The following is a 15,034-nucleotide window of genomic DNA, read 5'->3' on the forward strand; positions in this document are numbered from 1 at the left end:
CTTGTTAATGTGTCCAAGATGACAATGCCACAAGCATGCTTTGTCTACACCATTAGACGAATCAATATGAAACACATTATTGCCTAAATTATTAACACACGCCACAGTTTCATACACACCATCACAAGGTAAAGCTTCAAATATAAAAACACCATTTTTATAAGTAGAAATAGAACCATTCAAATAATTAAATGAATATATAGGTTTGTACAAATTCATGAAATAAAATAATGTTTCTTATCATTTATGACGAATAACAACAATTTATAAAATCTAAACAAACATCATTACTAAGCACTAGACTATAAACTCCAATCTTGGTAACATGATAAGATCGCCTATTCCCCATGATCAAGTTCCTTCTACCATGCTCCACCTCCTCACTTCTTCTTAGCCCTGAATATCAGAACAAATACGAAATCCACATCCTGTATCAAGGACCCAATAATGAGAATGTGATGAGTTATTAGATGAAATAGTGTATATACCTACAGAAGCTGGCTTCACCTTGCCATCCCTAACATCTTGCAGAGATTTTGGGCAACTTCTTTTCCAATGCCCTTTGTCGTTGCAGTAAAAGCAAATAGCCTCTTTGAGATCAAAAGAGGGTGTATTATCCGAACTGAAATTTCCTTTAGGGCCACTATTGGATGACCCTACATGGGACTTTCCCTTCCAAATTTTCTTGGGAGGACCTTTCCTCTTTTCACCCTTTCCCTGTCTAATGGCTAGGATAGGATCACTAGCCGGAGTGGAGGCAATAGTTTTTCCCTTCATTCCTGCTTCAGCTGTCTGTAGAAGGTTATGCAATTGAGCCAAGGTGGTCTCAATGTTGTTCAGATGATAAGTTAGAATGAACTGGTCATAACAACCTAGTAAGGATTTTATGACTATTTTAATAGCCAGATCCTCATCAAAGTGCACATTTAGCCTAACAAGCCACTTTGCGTATCTTTGCATCCTTTGCATGTGGGAACAGATAAAGTCTCCCTCTTTGAGCTTGCAAGACATGAGGGATTTGACCACCTCGTATTTTTCTTGACGAACTCTCTTATGGAACTATTCCACAAGTTCCTTGCTCATCTCATACGGCCAATAGTCTTCATAAAATCTCTACAACTCAGGGGGCATGGTGGCTAGCATGGTGCAACTTTTGTTGCATCATCATAGTGCTTCTTGTAGGAGGCTAATTCTTCATGAGTGGCCTTTTCTTCGTCGATTTCATTTAGTTCCTTTTCGAGGACATACTCCTTGTTCTTGAAACGAATAGCCATTTTGATGGTGTGCATCCATTCATTGTAGTTGGTTCCATCCAATGTCACCTTTGAGCAGATGGAAAACAACAATAAGTTATAGTAATTGGAGGAGGAGGAGGAACCATAAGCATTAGTTAGAATAGACATATGTAAAAGGAATGTAGTTTTAGTTAGATAAGAATAATCCTTAATATAGTGACCCAAAATAAATTATTAAGGCTAGGATCCAACTATACAACTTAGAAAAGGGATGCTATAATCTAATTGTAAATTTTATAAAGGTAGGTAAATGACAATTTACCAAATCCACCAAAAAGGAAATGAAAATAAGTTAAGTGAAATTCCTAGGTCTTTTGAAATTCATTTAAATTATTCAATGACATGTTTAATCTCAAATTATGTTCTTCTATTTGTGACTGGGGTACCGAGGATCACAAACAAGATGTGAATAACCATGCAAATGTTCTTGGTAACCTTATTATCATTTATCATCCCAATTGATGTGCTGGTAAACCACACATGCTCCATTAACAACGATAATTTATGAGATACCCATTACATCTCTTTATGAGATACCGCAAATCTATAGCATATCAGAGACCCCTTCACTTCCACTCATTGCTACCTCACTCTTCACATACTGCAGCCTACCCCTTCCTCGCAATCTATCCACCCTAAGCCTTGACCGCAAACCTCAGTGAAGACCTTTATCTTTGGTGATTGTATCCTATTCACAACCTATCCACTACAGACCCACCTTCCCACTGAAGACCCCTAGTCCTCGGTACTCAACCCTTCCCTCCTCCCCTCCTCTTCTCAGCCCTCCTCAACCTTGCACACTCTTCACCTGACCTCTCATTTCCTTCCTCCTCAGCCTTTACCCCTCTCATACTGCAATCTGGGTACATCAACATTTTTCAGTAAAGCAAAGACTATTTATGTAGAGTTCTTATTTTTTACTATGATATTTGTTCAGACAGTCTTCAATGACAAAATAAACCGGATATAGATGACCAAAGAGTATTTATTTTACTCTCATTCTTGTGTTTTATTGAGACCCTTCATACATCTAGGGAGAGCATGTGGAGCTCTTGGTAACCGACACTCTCCATCCAAATTTATTTATTTATTTTTGATATTTGGGCATTGCTTATCAAAAAATAGGGAGAGAATATTATGTTAGCATTCATATAAGATTTTATGATTATTTGAGCTTAGATTTTCAAGACTTCTGAAGATGATGATTTATTTAGTGATGCGACGTGGCACTGATTTTGGTCATTTTTGATCAAATTTTTGGCTTCACTAGATGTTTCCTAGATCTGGATTATTTATTATTCATACTCTAATTCAGAATGTTTCATATTTTTAGTAGATTATTCGTTTGAAGAATTTTCGATGTATTATGATTCGAGAATAAGAGATGTTTTAGACTTTTGAATATGGGATGTTTAATTCAAGAGTTATTGGTAAACTTTTGAAGTTGATCAACTTGGTTCATTGATCACATCTGTAGACTGGAATCTTACTCTTCAACACCCAATATGTTTGACTTTGTTGCTTAGAAGACTTTGACTATAGAGATTTCATCGCCCAGTTTCAGACATCACAGACACTTCAGAGTTTTAGAGACATTTCAACATTTGGTTTTCATTATGTATCATTTTTATTACCTTACTTGCTAGTTGGTTACTATATGTTTTAGCCTTTTATCACTGTATTTGTATCCCTCATCATTTATGAGAATTTAGGGAGAGATTGTTAGAGCATGGAAATGCTCCACAAATTATGAGTGATAGTTAGGTTATTTTATTCCCTTTTATTTTTACTAAGCTATCTCTTTCTATAAATAGAGAGGGATGGTCATTTGTATGTGTGCACCAAAAATGTAGTCTTTCTAGTTAGAGAGAGTATGGTGGGATCTCTCCCACCAAGTGTTCTTCATTTTCATACTGAAACTCTTTCTTTTTAGTAAAATATAGGATTACTCATGTTCTTATGTTCTTCATATTTTTGTTGTCGCTAAATCTCAAGTTCATATTATTTCGCACAAGCCGATCATTTTAAAATGGGATCCAGCATAGAGAACCAACTGGGCAAGAAAATCAAGATACTTCGTTCTGATAGGAGCAGAGAGTATCTTAGCGATGACTTCTACAATCATCTTTGAAGTTGTTGGATAGTTTCATAACTAGCTCCACCAAGAACACCACAACATAATGGTGTGTCTAAGAGGAGAAATCGATCCTTACTTGACATGGTTCATTCTATGATGAATCGTGTTACACTCCCAATTAGTTTATGGGATTATGCTTTGGAAACGACCGATTATATTCTAAACCTTCGTAATATCCACGAAATCAGAATACATTTAAATTATTCAAAAATATTCCAATAACCACAAATGTTTACAAAATCATTGTTTCAAAAGTGTTAATCAATAACTAGAGTGTCCCAAAATCCAAATATCATAAATCTGAAGGATGTGCATGATCATGCCTTCGCCTTGCCACGGTCATCTGAAGTACCTGAAACAATAAACTACAGTAAGTCAAAGCTTAGTGAGTTCCCCTAAAGTACCACCACACAAACATATAACCAGACAAATATCGGGTCCACAACCTTTCGGTTGGATTACCCCTGGCCCACAACCTTTCGGTTGGAATGCTCCAGCCCACAACCTTTTTGTTGGATTGCCAATACATATTTATTAGGTCCATAACCTCCTGGTTGAATTACCCCCAACCCACAACCTTTCGGTTGTAATTCCCCAATCTATTGACTGACAGCACAAAGTAATACAGTCTCAACCCCACCATATCATGGCGACATATACGTAATAAATAATATATATCTAGCAACATATAAACATATAACTAGTCAGAAAATAAACATGTAGATCTACAAATCATAACAACATCATATATACCAGGATACACAATCTAGTGGGTCGGCTTTGGTACCTTCGACCCACGAATACAGTGAGGAAAACTCACTCTCAGTCTGAAAAGATAGTTGATCACACCATAGCTCTACGTATCAACTTTACGAGTCACATGTACAACAAACAGTGACCTTTTCTCAAAATATTTCCCAAAATATCCTCCAATCGAACTTGGTCAAAACCTTGGTGAAAGGTCAAAGTCAACATGTAAGCTCAACCAGTTGCCATGTCGTAGCTAGTTCCAATGACGATGTGGGGACCATAGGATAAAACAGTTTCATGGCAGCCATCCACCATGTTGCAGTGACCCATTCACCACGTCGTGGTGAGTGTTCAGACCAACTTAATCCAATAAGCTCTTATTCCATCAAACCAACCATTCAAACTTCCCATATGGCATTCTCTCACATAATGAACCATAAAAATTGTTGCTTTATAGACATGCATGTCTAATGCATGTATTGAACTCAAACTAGGTAAAAATAGAGTAAAAGGGGGAAGATCACATGCAAGAGTTCAAAACTCTAAGAAATTCCAGATCTAACACTCCTAACCCCAAAGAACTTTGAGGATCCATAAAAATGGCAACTTTATGGAATCCCAACACTCCAATATATCCCAACATGAAGAATAAGGCATAAAAACCCATATTTATGCAAAATAAACCAAAAAGTATGGAACTTGAGGACTTACAAAACTCCAAAAGACGCACAAAAAGAAGATAAGAAGAGTTTCTTGCTGAATCCAAGCCCAAATGTCACATTCTTCTTCTTATAATACCCAAAAATCAACATGAAAGGATTAAAAAGCAAATTGGAGGTTAGGGTTTTCTTGGAGGTTGAGAGAGTGTAATGGAGGCCGAGGGTGAGCAACCCTAGCCATCACATTCCCTTAAATAAGGGGTGCAAACCCTAGAGATTATGGTTTCTTATTAAACTGCCACCACGTCGTCGTGGTCATTTAAAACCCGCGATACAATGACCATTTCCACGTTATGGGATGCCTTTACCATGATGTGGCCCTACCCAAAATCCAAAAATATATTTAGTTTAAATACCTCCAAGAATCCAGATGTTACAACCTCATACCAACTAAGAAGGTTCAAAAAAACACCATTTGAAATGTGCAAAGATACTCGTCCCTCTCTTGCACGAATCAAAGTCTGGGGTTATGAGCCTTTTGAGACGTGCTAGACAAACTTGAACCCATATTAGAAAGGTTTTACTTCATTGGTTATCCCAAGAATTCTTTTGGATATTTGTTCTACAAGTCTATCGAGAACAAGATCCTTGTTGCTCGTAGGGCAGTTTTTCATGAGAGAGAACTAATATCACAAGAAACTAATAGGAGCTCAATCGATCTTGATGAGATTCAAGAGTTAACCAATAAAGAAACTGAAGTTGACATTAGTCCCTAATAAGAGTTTAAACAACCTGTTGAGGAATCTATTGTACTTCCACCACCATCTCGTAGATCTGATAAACAACGTCATCAACCTGAGTTTTATGGATTCCATATTACTCCAGAGGATGATAACCTATTAGGCAATAATGAGTCGCGTAGCTATCAGGAAGCCATGGCGAACCTAAAGGCTACAACATGGAAATAGGCGATAGACAGCGAGATTCAGTCCATGTATGTTAACCAAGTATGGAACTTGGTTGATCATACACCTAGTCTTAAAACCATTAGGTGTATATGGGTATTCAAGAAGAAGACTAAAATGGTTGAGAATGTACAAACTTATAAAGTTCAATTTGCCGTGAAGGGTTACACTCACACTCAAGGAATTGGTTACGAGGAAACTTTCTCGCTAGTAGCTATGGTTAAGTCTATTAATATACTACTTGTCATTGTTGCATATCATGATTATGAAATATAGAAAGTGGATGTAAAAACTGTTTTCCTTAATGGGAAAATGACTGAAGATGTTTACATGGCTCAACCATAAGGTTTTATACAGTTCAAGTCTCATAATATGGTATGTAATCTTGAGAAGTCCATTTATATACTTAAACAAGCTCCTCAAAAGGTGGAAAATTTGTTTCGATGAGAAAATCAAGGAGTTTGGTTTCGCACAAAATGAAGATGAACATTGTATGTATGTTAGATCTAGTGGGAAATTAGTTTTCTTTATTTTCCTGTATGTTGATGATATTTTACTAATAGGAAACGACATCCCGACACTTAATAGTGTAAAAGCATGGATTGGGAAAAGTTTTACTATGAAGAAATTGGGAGAAGTTGCCTACATACTTGGTATAAAGATATATAGGAATATATCTCTACGTTTAATAGGACTTTACCAAAACACATACTTAGATAAATGCTAAAGAAATTTAAGATGGAAGAATCTAAGAAGGGATTTGTACCTATTCAACATGGCATAGTTTTGAGCAAAAACGAATGTCTTAGTACTTGTGAAGAACTAGACAGAATAAGTCGAGTCTCATATTCTTTTGCTATAGGATCAATCATGTACACCATGATATGCACAAGGCCAAATGTCTCATAGGCCATTATTATTACGAGTCGTTATCTATCAATCCTGGTGAAAGTGATTTGACTGCATTCAAGAACATTCTGAAGTATCTTAGGAGCATTAAGGATATGTTCTTGATTTGTGGTGGTAAATGTAACATCTCGAAAAGTACAAAGAGATTTTTCATTTTTAAAATAGAATAACTAGTTAAATCCTTGCCTCAAAAAAACATTTAGTAACATTTGCATGATTGAAACCATACATTGTCAGAGTTAAATTTATAAAACTGCGGAAATGAACTTCTTCGATGCGTGTGTACAGTCCTGCCGAGATCTTCTCACAAACGACCTGCAAAATGTTTAATCCACAACTGTAAGCATAAAACTTAGTGATTTCCCTAGTATACCACATATTCCATCATACAACATTACATCCACACAAGATCTCAGCTCTAGCGTCGAGAAATCAAATCTCATATCCATAAACATATATCAAACATAATGGGCCCAACCCTAGGGAGTATACAAGCCGAAACCTAACTCCATTGCCAGATTCTCGACCCTGGTCTTACATACAAATGTTGTGATTCAACCATAGTATTTCCTATTATTGTTGTGATCCAACCACAGTCTTTCATATCAGTGGTGTGATCCAACTACATTATTTCCTATTAGTGATGTGGTCCAACCACAATATTTCATATTAGTGTTGTGATCTAACCACAATCTTTCATATCAGTCATAAAGTCATATGTAGTCAAGGATCAGATAGACAATCAAATATATGACCCACCCGAGAGCGAACAATCAGACAAGAACATCGCAATCAGGCATTAGACCAAGAGTTCTCAGGCTATCAAACATAAACTATGTAGAATCCAATCCATCACTATCACATAATCATGTAACATAAATACATAGAAAATAATAGCATGTTCATACCCTTAGCAACTAGCCTTCCCTAGTTCCCTACGATTAACCACTTCTCAATTAAGTCCTTCACTGGTTAGTCATACATAATCTTGATAACCGGTCTACCCCGATTATACTAAATAAACATAACCCCTAATAGTACCATACGATCAACAAGCAAAACCCTTTCAGTCTAGCATACAATGACATTAAATTTCCCTTACCACATATATATACAAATGAGTTATCTCAGCCACTAACATACTTGTGCTCTAACAAAACCTCTATCATATCATGCAAATAACATATAATAGGATACGTAGTATAGTGAGAAACTTACCTAAATACAATTGAAAGTACACATGCCTCGAATGCGATTCAACACCGGAGAAATCATGAGCACATACCACTTATTAACAATAAGAGTCTAATCTTTAGTCCAAAACTTATATCCTATCAAGTTTGACCAAAAAGCCAAAATAGTCAAAAGTCAATTGTATTGCATTACACTTAGCGTAGACATACCTAAGCTCAGACGCTTAGCATAGCTCATCTACGCTTAGCGTAGCCCTAAAATACAAAATAGTCGAATTCCTTCATCCATATGCTCAGCGTAGCACAATGCTATGCCCATCGTACATTTTTCATAGAACCGAATTTCCAGAAGTCCATTATACTAAAAAATGACTCATAAAAATCAAAACTTTATGGAAATGCATGTTGCATACATTTCCTACACCATTCTAGATCAAAAATGGTGAAAATATGACCTTGAACCCATACATGACACCAAAACAAGTCCAAACTCCAGATCTAAAAGATAGAAAACTCCAAGGATATTCAACAATGATAAAGTTGCAAGCTTTATCCAAAGTTCTTCCTTGAACTCCAACCAAAACCTCAAAAAGGGACTCAAAGACCATAATATGAAAGATCTAGAAAGCTTAATTCATAAAACTGGGAGCTTGATGACTTACAAAGGCCCTTAAGATGCACAAGAAGTTGGATCCTTATGGAAACATTCACTCAAGCTCCAAAGAATGATAAACTTCCTTGAGCACTCCCAAAATGGAACCTACAACAAGCAAAAGGATGGTGGAGAGGGAAATGGAGGCTAGGGTTTCGTTCTTTAGAAGATAAAGGTTGATCCTTAGAAACCCTAAAAGTTACAGATGCTTAAATAGTGCCCAAATCCGGAATCTAGGATTTTTCTACAAACGGTAGAGCTAAGCTTAGCGTAGGCATACCTAAGCTCAACGTAGACATACGCTCGACATAGCTCCCCTACACTCAACATAGGATCAGAATTTGAAATCCATCATTTTATAATAACAAAGGGCCTATTTGAAAATGGATGTTATAGTAAATATGAGCTAAGCGTCAAAGGATATATGGATGCAAGTTTATGAACTGACAACGATAACTCAAGATCTTAGTCTGGGTTTGTGTTTACATTAAATAGAGGAGTGGTAACTTGGATAAGTTTATTATTTATACAACTACAAAGTTAGAGTACATTGCAACAAACGAAGCGCCTAAAGAAGTAGTGTGGCTAAAGAACTTCATCAACAATCTAGGTATTGTTCCAAGCATAGTTAAACCAGTTGAGATCTTATGTGATAATGAGGGTGCAACTGCCTTAACTAAAGAACCTCAAGATCATAAGCGCACAAGGCATATTAAAAGAAAGTCCATATTATTAGAAAGCTAGTTGAAAATGGAGACATTATCGTGAGTCGGGTTCCATCTGAAGACAATCTAACAGATCCACTCACCAAACCATTGTCACAGATTAAGCATGATGCTCATACTAGTTTTATTGGCATTATATGTGCTAGTAAATTGGTTTGATAACACAATTTGTAGTTTGATCTCCTTTGGGAATTTTTGGATATTTTCAAATTAGTATTTATTTATAATAATATAATAATAATGCTCATAATATATGTGTCCTATTTTTGCATGTTTAGAACCCCTTCCAGAATAATTTATTATTCAAACAGTCCACAATCAATCCTACCCTTGGAAGATGATAGTGAACTAAGATTGGCATAGTATTGGTAGATTGTTCATAGGGATGAACATAGCAAAGCGCTGCGACCAATACTGATGAGTACTTAAAAATGATGATTTTAAGTATTGGAGTAACCACTCTTAAATATTACACCATGGATAATGTCATGAGTAAATTAATACAACTAAATTTTCATATTCTTCAAATAGAGATGCATGAGGTTTTGTTCTACAATTTATTGTTCCTTGGTTTTTCCCAACATTGTCCATAATTGGCATCTATATAGGGTTTGACTAGGTATTTCATGAAGAATAGTACTAACCTATTGTAACACTTGAATTAGGTATCTTTATATTTAACCTTCCTTATTTAAAGCATTGAAATGTTGGTCCTTGTAGCTAGTACGCGGGGTGTACCACAGAGTATGCTTGGCGTACTAGTTGAGATATGAATGCGGGCATCGACCACATACACTGGGCATATGTGGGTTACGCTAGCTAGGGGAAAACCCTAATTTTTAGGGTTTGTGCCCTATTTAAGCTTCATTAACCCACCTCCTGGACATTTTAGACCAACCTCCACCCTTTGAAAACCCTAATTCATCCTTTTTACTTGTGTGGTGCTCTTGTGCTCTTGCTTTGAACTTTGGTGGGTTTTGTGCATCTTGAAGTGGTAGAAGAAGAGGTTTGAAGACTCATTACTTGGAGGAGAGATTAGAGATCCAAATTTAGCTCCATTATTTAGTGACTTTTGAGGTATAAAGTCCATACCTTTTCTACTCTTTGCATTGATCTACTCTTTAGCTTGTTTATGGTTATTTTAGTCCCTTTTGGTTGGTCTTGATGAGGTAAGGCCATTTTAGAAGCTAAACCTTGTAGATTTGGACGTTTTAAGGGTCCCTTAAGCAAAAAAAATGCAATCTTTATGGTATTTATGGACTCATGAGTGTGTTAAGTCATTTGTTAAGCTCTTTTGAGCTCTAAGAGCCTCATTAAGCCATGCGTGCATGTAAAGTTGCCAAGTTTATGTGATAAACCATCTTAAGGAAGTCAGATTTGAGTGTTGGTTGAAGTATTAATCAATTAAGGGTTGAATAATAGAAGTTGGCCAAGCTGGGAGTACGTTCGGCGTACAAGCCGGTACGCTATGCGTACAAGCCCCAAAGTGAGTATGCTAATCATACGAGTTGAGTACACCCGCATACTCAGCAGATGGGATTCAGACTCTTAGGCTCTCAGTTTTGGGCCATGTTTGGACTTAGGTGATTAGGGCCTTTTTGGGCCATCAGGTTTTAGTTGGGCTGATGTTTTATTTTAGGTGCACTTGGATGAAGGCCCACAAAGGGACTTGGGCTCAATTTGGAAAATTGGGCCATATTTGGGCTTTAGGGTGACCATTTTGAAATTGGGCCTTCTAGGGTAGTTGGTTGGGCCTTAGTCTTGGACTAAGCTAGGTAAAAGGTAAAATAGTATTTTTACCCTAATTAACACTGATGGTATGGATTGGAATCCAATTATTAATTGGATGTTATTGGTATTAATAGCTCGGGGATTTGTCAGACCAGCAGCCAAAGATTTATCAGTGTGATTCAGCAGTTCTAGGTGAATCTTCCTCATTGTGCTTAGTGGGTTGAAAGTACATATGTTGACCCATGGTTTGTTATGTTAGGGTTCTTGATATGTGCATAATTAGTTAATTATTTAACATATATTCTTAGTTATTTTTGGTTAGTTATGAGAATAATATGGACAAAAGGTACTTAAAATGCTTTGAATTGTGTTTTCAGTCCAAAAGATATGCTTGGAGGCAAAAAGGAGAAAAGGGAAAGCAAGTGAAGGTTAAAGGGTGAAAAGGAAGACCTACTCGGCGAGTATCTCGACCTTACTCGGCGAGTACACGATGAGATGCCAGGAGATATGTACGACTGCTGATTTAGAGACGGATAAGTATTGACCTACTCGGCGAGTTGATTCTCCTACTCGCCGAGTATCCTCTGTTTTGAGATATCTTTAAAAGACGAATCCTTATCACATGGGACAGAACCCCTGGCGAATTTTGAAGAATTAGCTGCGACTAAAAGGTTCAGAAGGCGCTGGAGAACCCTAAGCTTCAAGAGTTGGAAGAATTCAAGTAATTAGGTTGATTCTACTTCTTAGACTTAGGAATTCAACATGTTTGCTTTCATAAACTTTGTTTTTATGCTTGTTTCTACTGCAACTATGAGCTAAACTCGTTTTTGTTTCTGTTTGGGGAATATCAAAGAACTCCTATGGTTTAATTATTAAATTTTGTTTAATTGTCTATTGGTGATTTATTAAATTAAGTTTGTTAAAGAACCTTATGTGTTAATCACTACTATTTTCTGTTAATTGGAAGGCAATTAGGTTGCATGAACATCACTTAATTGTTAACCTCATATGTCTATGTGAATGCTAAAACGTATGCTTGGAAGTAATGATTATGAAACTAAGATTAATAAGAAAATAGGAAGATTAATGTGTGAGCTTGTTGAGAAACCATTAACAAGAGGTTAATTGAATTAATAACTTAATTGACCATTACAAATCTTATTTAATCCAAATAATTAATCTAGGGAATTAATTAGTTTAAACACTTGATCAACGCTTAAATTAGTTAATTGTCTAAGGGTTAGGAGTAATGAACATGAACCTAACTACTATCATTGGTAACCAATAGCAATTAATCTACCTTAACTTAAATAACCATAGGAGTGAATTGATTGAACCTAAATAGAAACATCTTTATCAAATTTGGTGAATAGTTGTTGATTTAGTTAATTAGTTAAATTTAGTTTGTTTAAGTTTCTAGTCTTGCAAAACTAGAGAAAAACCATTTACTTTTATTATTTGTTTTAGTTAAAATTAGCTATTAGTTTAATTTCCGTTCCCTGAGTTCGATACCTTACTTATCAATCTATACCACTTAAAGACAGGTTCACTGCCTTTGTGTGTTCAAATTATTAATAAAAAGTAGGGATAAAACTAGTTGAATTTACACACATCAAGTTTTTGGCGCCGTTGCCGGGGAACGGTTCTAAATAATTAAGCTAATTCCTAATTTTTTCGATCCTTTGTGTGAGTTTACTTGCATAAAGTTCATTTATTGCAATTTAGTAACTAGTAATTAGGTTTTAGTATCTGTTTTAGTTAGGTTAAAAACTTAGAATTTTTTTTGAAAACTCACTGATACTCGCTGAGTGCACTCGCACCTACTCGGCGAGTAACAGCTTATTTAGAAATTTTTTCTTTTATTTGTTTACAATCTTTTTGTTCTTTTTACGCTTTTATTTGATTAATTTCAGGACTTTCATGACCAGAGGAGCAAACACACCACTGGTACCCCCGTTTGAAGACCCCGAATCCGAATTGAAAAGAAACAAAGGGAAGGACGTGGAGAGTTCAAGCACACCAAAGAAATCACCATTGTCTAACTTGAAGACTGTTTTCGGGAAAAAGAAGAGCAGCAAATCAGGAGCTTCAAGCGCTTCCTTAATAATTGAAGAGCCAATTCAAGAAGAGATTAGATACGAAACCGAGGAAGAAGACGAGGCAACTTACGAACAAGACACCGAATCGGAAGAAGAGTTAGCGTTCACTATGGCTAACATTGATGAAATTCCCATGGGAGAATGGAAGAAGAGGATGCGCGACGACCATGGCCCGGGACTTGTGCAACCCGCAATTCCCGCAACTGCCACCTTCGAGCTAAAAGGTCATATCCTAGCTTCACTCAAGGAAATACCTTTCTACGGGAAAGATCATGAAGATGCCTACAAACATTTGGATGAAGTAAATGATGTTGCTGATTACTTCAACATTCCAAATGTCACCCGAGAAACTCAGCTGCTTCGGATGCTTCCAGTAACCTTCAAGGGTGCTGCTAAAGACTGGCTCAAATCACTTCCTCCCGGGTCAGTCACTACTTGGGCCAGAATGAAGGAAGAATTTATAGATCACTTTTGCCCACCATCAAAGATAGCCAAGCTCAAGAAGGCCATTGCAAATTTTGAACAACAAGCTGGAGAGTCGTTATATGAAGCATGGGAGAGGTACAAAAGTCTGCTACGAAATTGCCCACACCATGATCTAAATAGCCAACAAGAAGTGTCCATCTTTTATGATGGAGTCAATGTCACGACCCGGCAGCTGCTAGACTCACAAGGCCCACTTACAAAGAAACCACCCCCGGTGATCAAAGAATTAATTGAAGAATTCTCTAAACACTCTAGAGAATACCACAACCCAAGGAATGATGTCACGAGGGGAGCCGCGTACGCTGCTACTGAAGATTTATCCGCGGTCATGGCCATGTTAAAAACCATGGATAGAAGAATGGACAAAATGGATCAAACCATCCATGCCATACGGGTGGGTTGCGAGAATTGTAATGGACCTCACCTCACTAGAGATTGTGATTTGGATGAGCACGGCAACAAAAAGGCACAAGTAAACTATTCGAGTGGTGACCGGTATGATGAAGATTGGCGAAAACAAAAGAAGGAGTGGTTGCCTTACGAAGAGTACAAGAAGGCCAAGGAGGAGAAGTATAGACAAAAAGGGAGAGGATTCTACCAAAAAGAGGAACCGGTGCAAGAGAAGAAGCCAAGCTTGGAAGAGATGCTAACTAAATTTGTGGCTGCTTCCGAGAAAAGACACAGTGACCACGATGCTGCTATCCAAGAAACAAGAACAATGCTCAGGAACCAGCAAGCATCCATCCATAATATAGAAACTCAGCTTGGGCAACTCGCTCAACAACTAAACCAAAGGTCACCGGGTGAGCTTCCTAGCAAAACCGAGAACAACCCACGAGGCGCGCAAGTGAACATTATTACCACAAGAAGTGGGAAGGTTATTACTCCCCTGGCCCCCATTCGTACTGAAGCGAATAAGGACTCACAGAAGGAAGGAACGGAAGCACAAGCTGAAAACCCACATTCACAATCTGAGAGCCCTACTCGCCGAGTAGGACCGATGGACTCGGCGAGTACATCTGAAAAAACGAATGATCAGCCACCCTTGAAACCATACCAGCCTCCAATGCCGTACCCAGCCCGAGCCAAGAAGGAGAAGCAGGAAGAGGAGTATCAGAAGTTCCTTGATCATATTAAAACTCTTCAAATAAACATTCCTTTCATCGAAGCCGTCATGCAAATGCCCAAGTACGCAAAGTTCCTTAAGGAACTCCTCACTAATAGAAGAAAGATGGAAGAGGTGCAGAAAGTAGTATTGAATGAGAATTGCTCCGCCGCCATGCTAAACAAATTACCAAAGAAGAAGGGTGATCCGGGGAGCTTAACTCTACCTTGCCAATTTGGCAACTTGGCCACCATTCATGCTTTAGCTGATTCTGGAGCGAGTGTGAACCTTATGCCATACTCATTCTTCAAAAAGCTGGACCTCCCGG

The 15,034-nt window shown here is 37.4% G+C and overlaps 1 non-coding gene across 1 annotated transcript; it reads right to left on the reverse strand.

Moving 5' to 3' along the window:
- Positions 1–13,608: 13,608 nt before the first annotated feature.
- Positions 13,609–13,715, reverse strand: LOC145044494 (small nucleolar RNA R71). The gene has a single exon (XR_013681442.1). It is a non-coding gene; the product is annotated as a small nucleolar RNA R71 (small nucleolar RNA).
- Between the last annotated feature and the right edge of the window lie 1,319 nt (positions 13,716–15,034).

This window comes from Lactuca saligna, chromosome 4 (genome assembly GCF_052625555.1).
Source record: "Lactuca saligna cultivar CGN05327 chromosome 4, ASM5262555v1, whole genome shotgun sequence".
Lineage (NCBI taxonomy): Eukaryota > Viridiplantae > Streptophyta > Magnoliopsida > Asterales > Asteraceae > Lactuca > Lactuca saligna.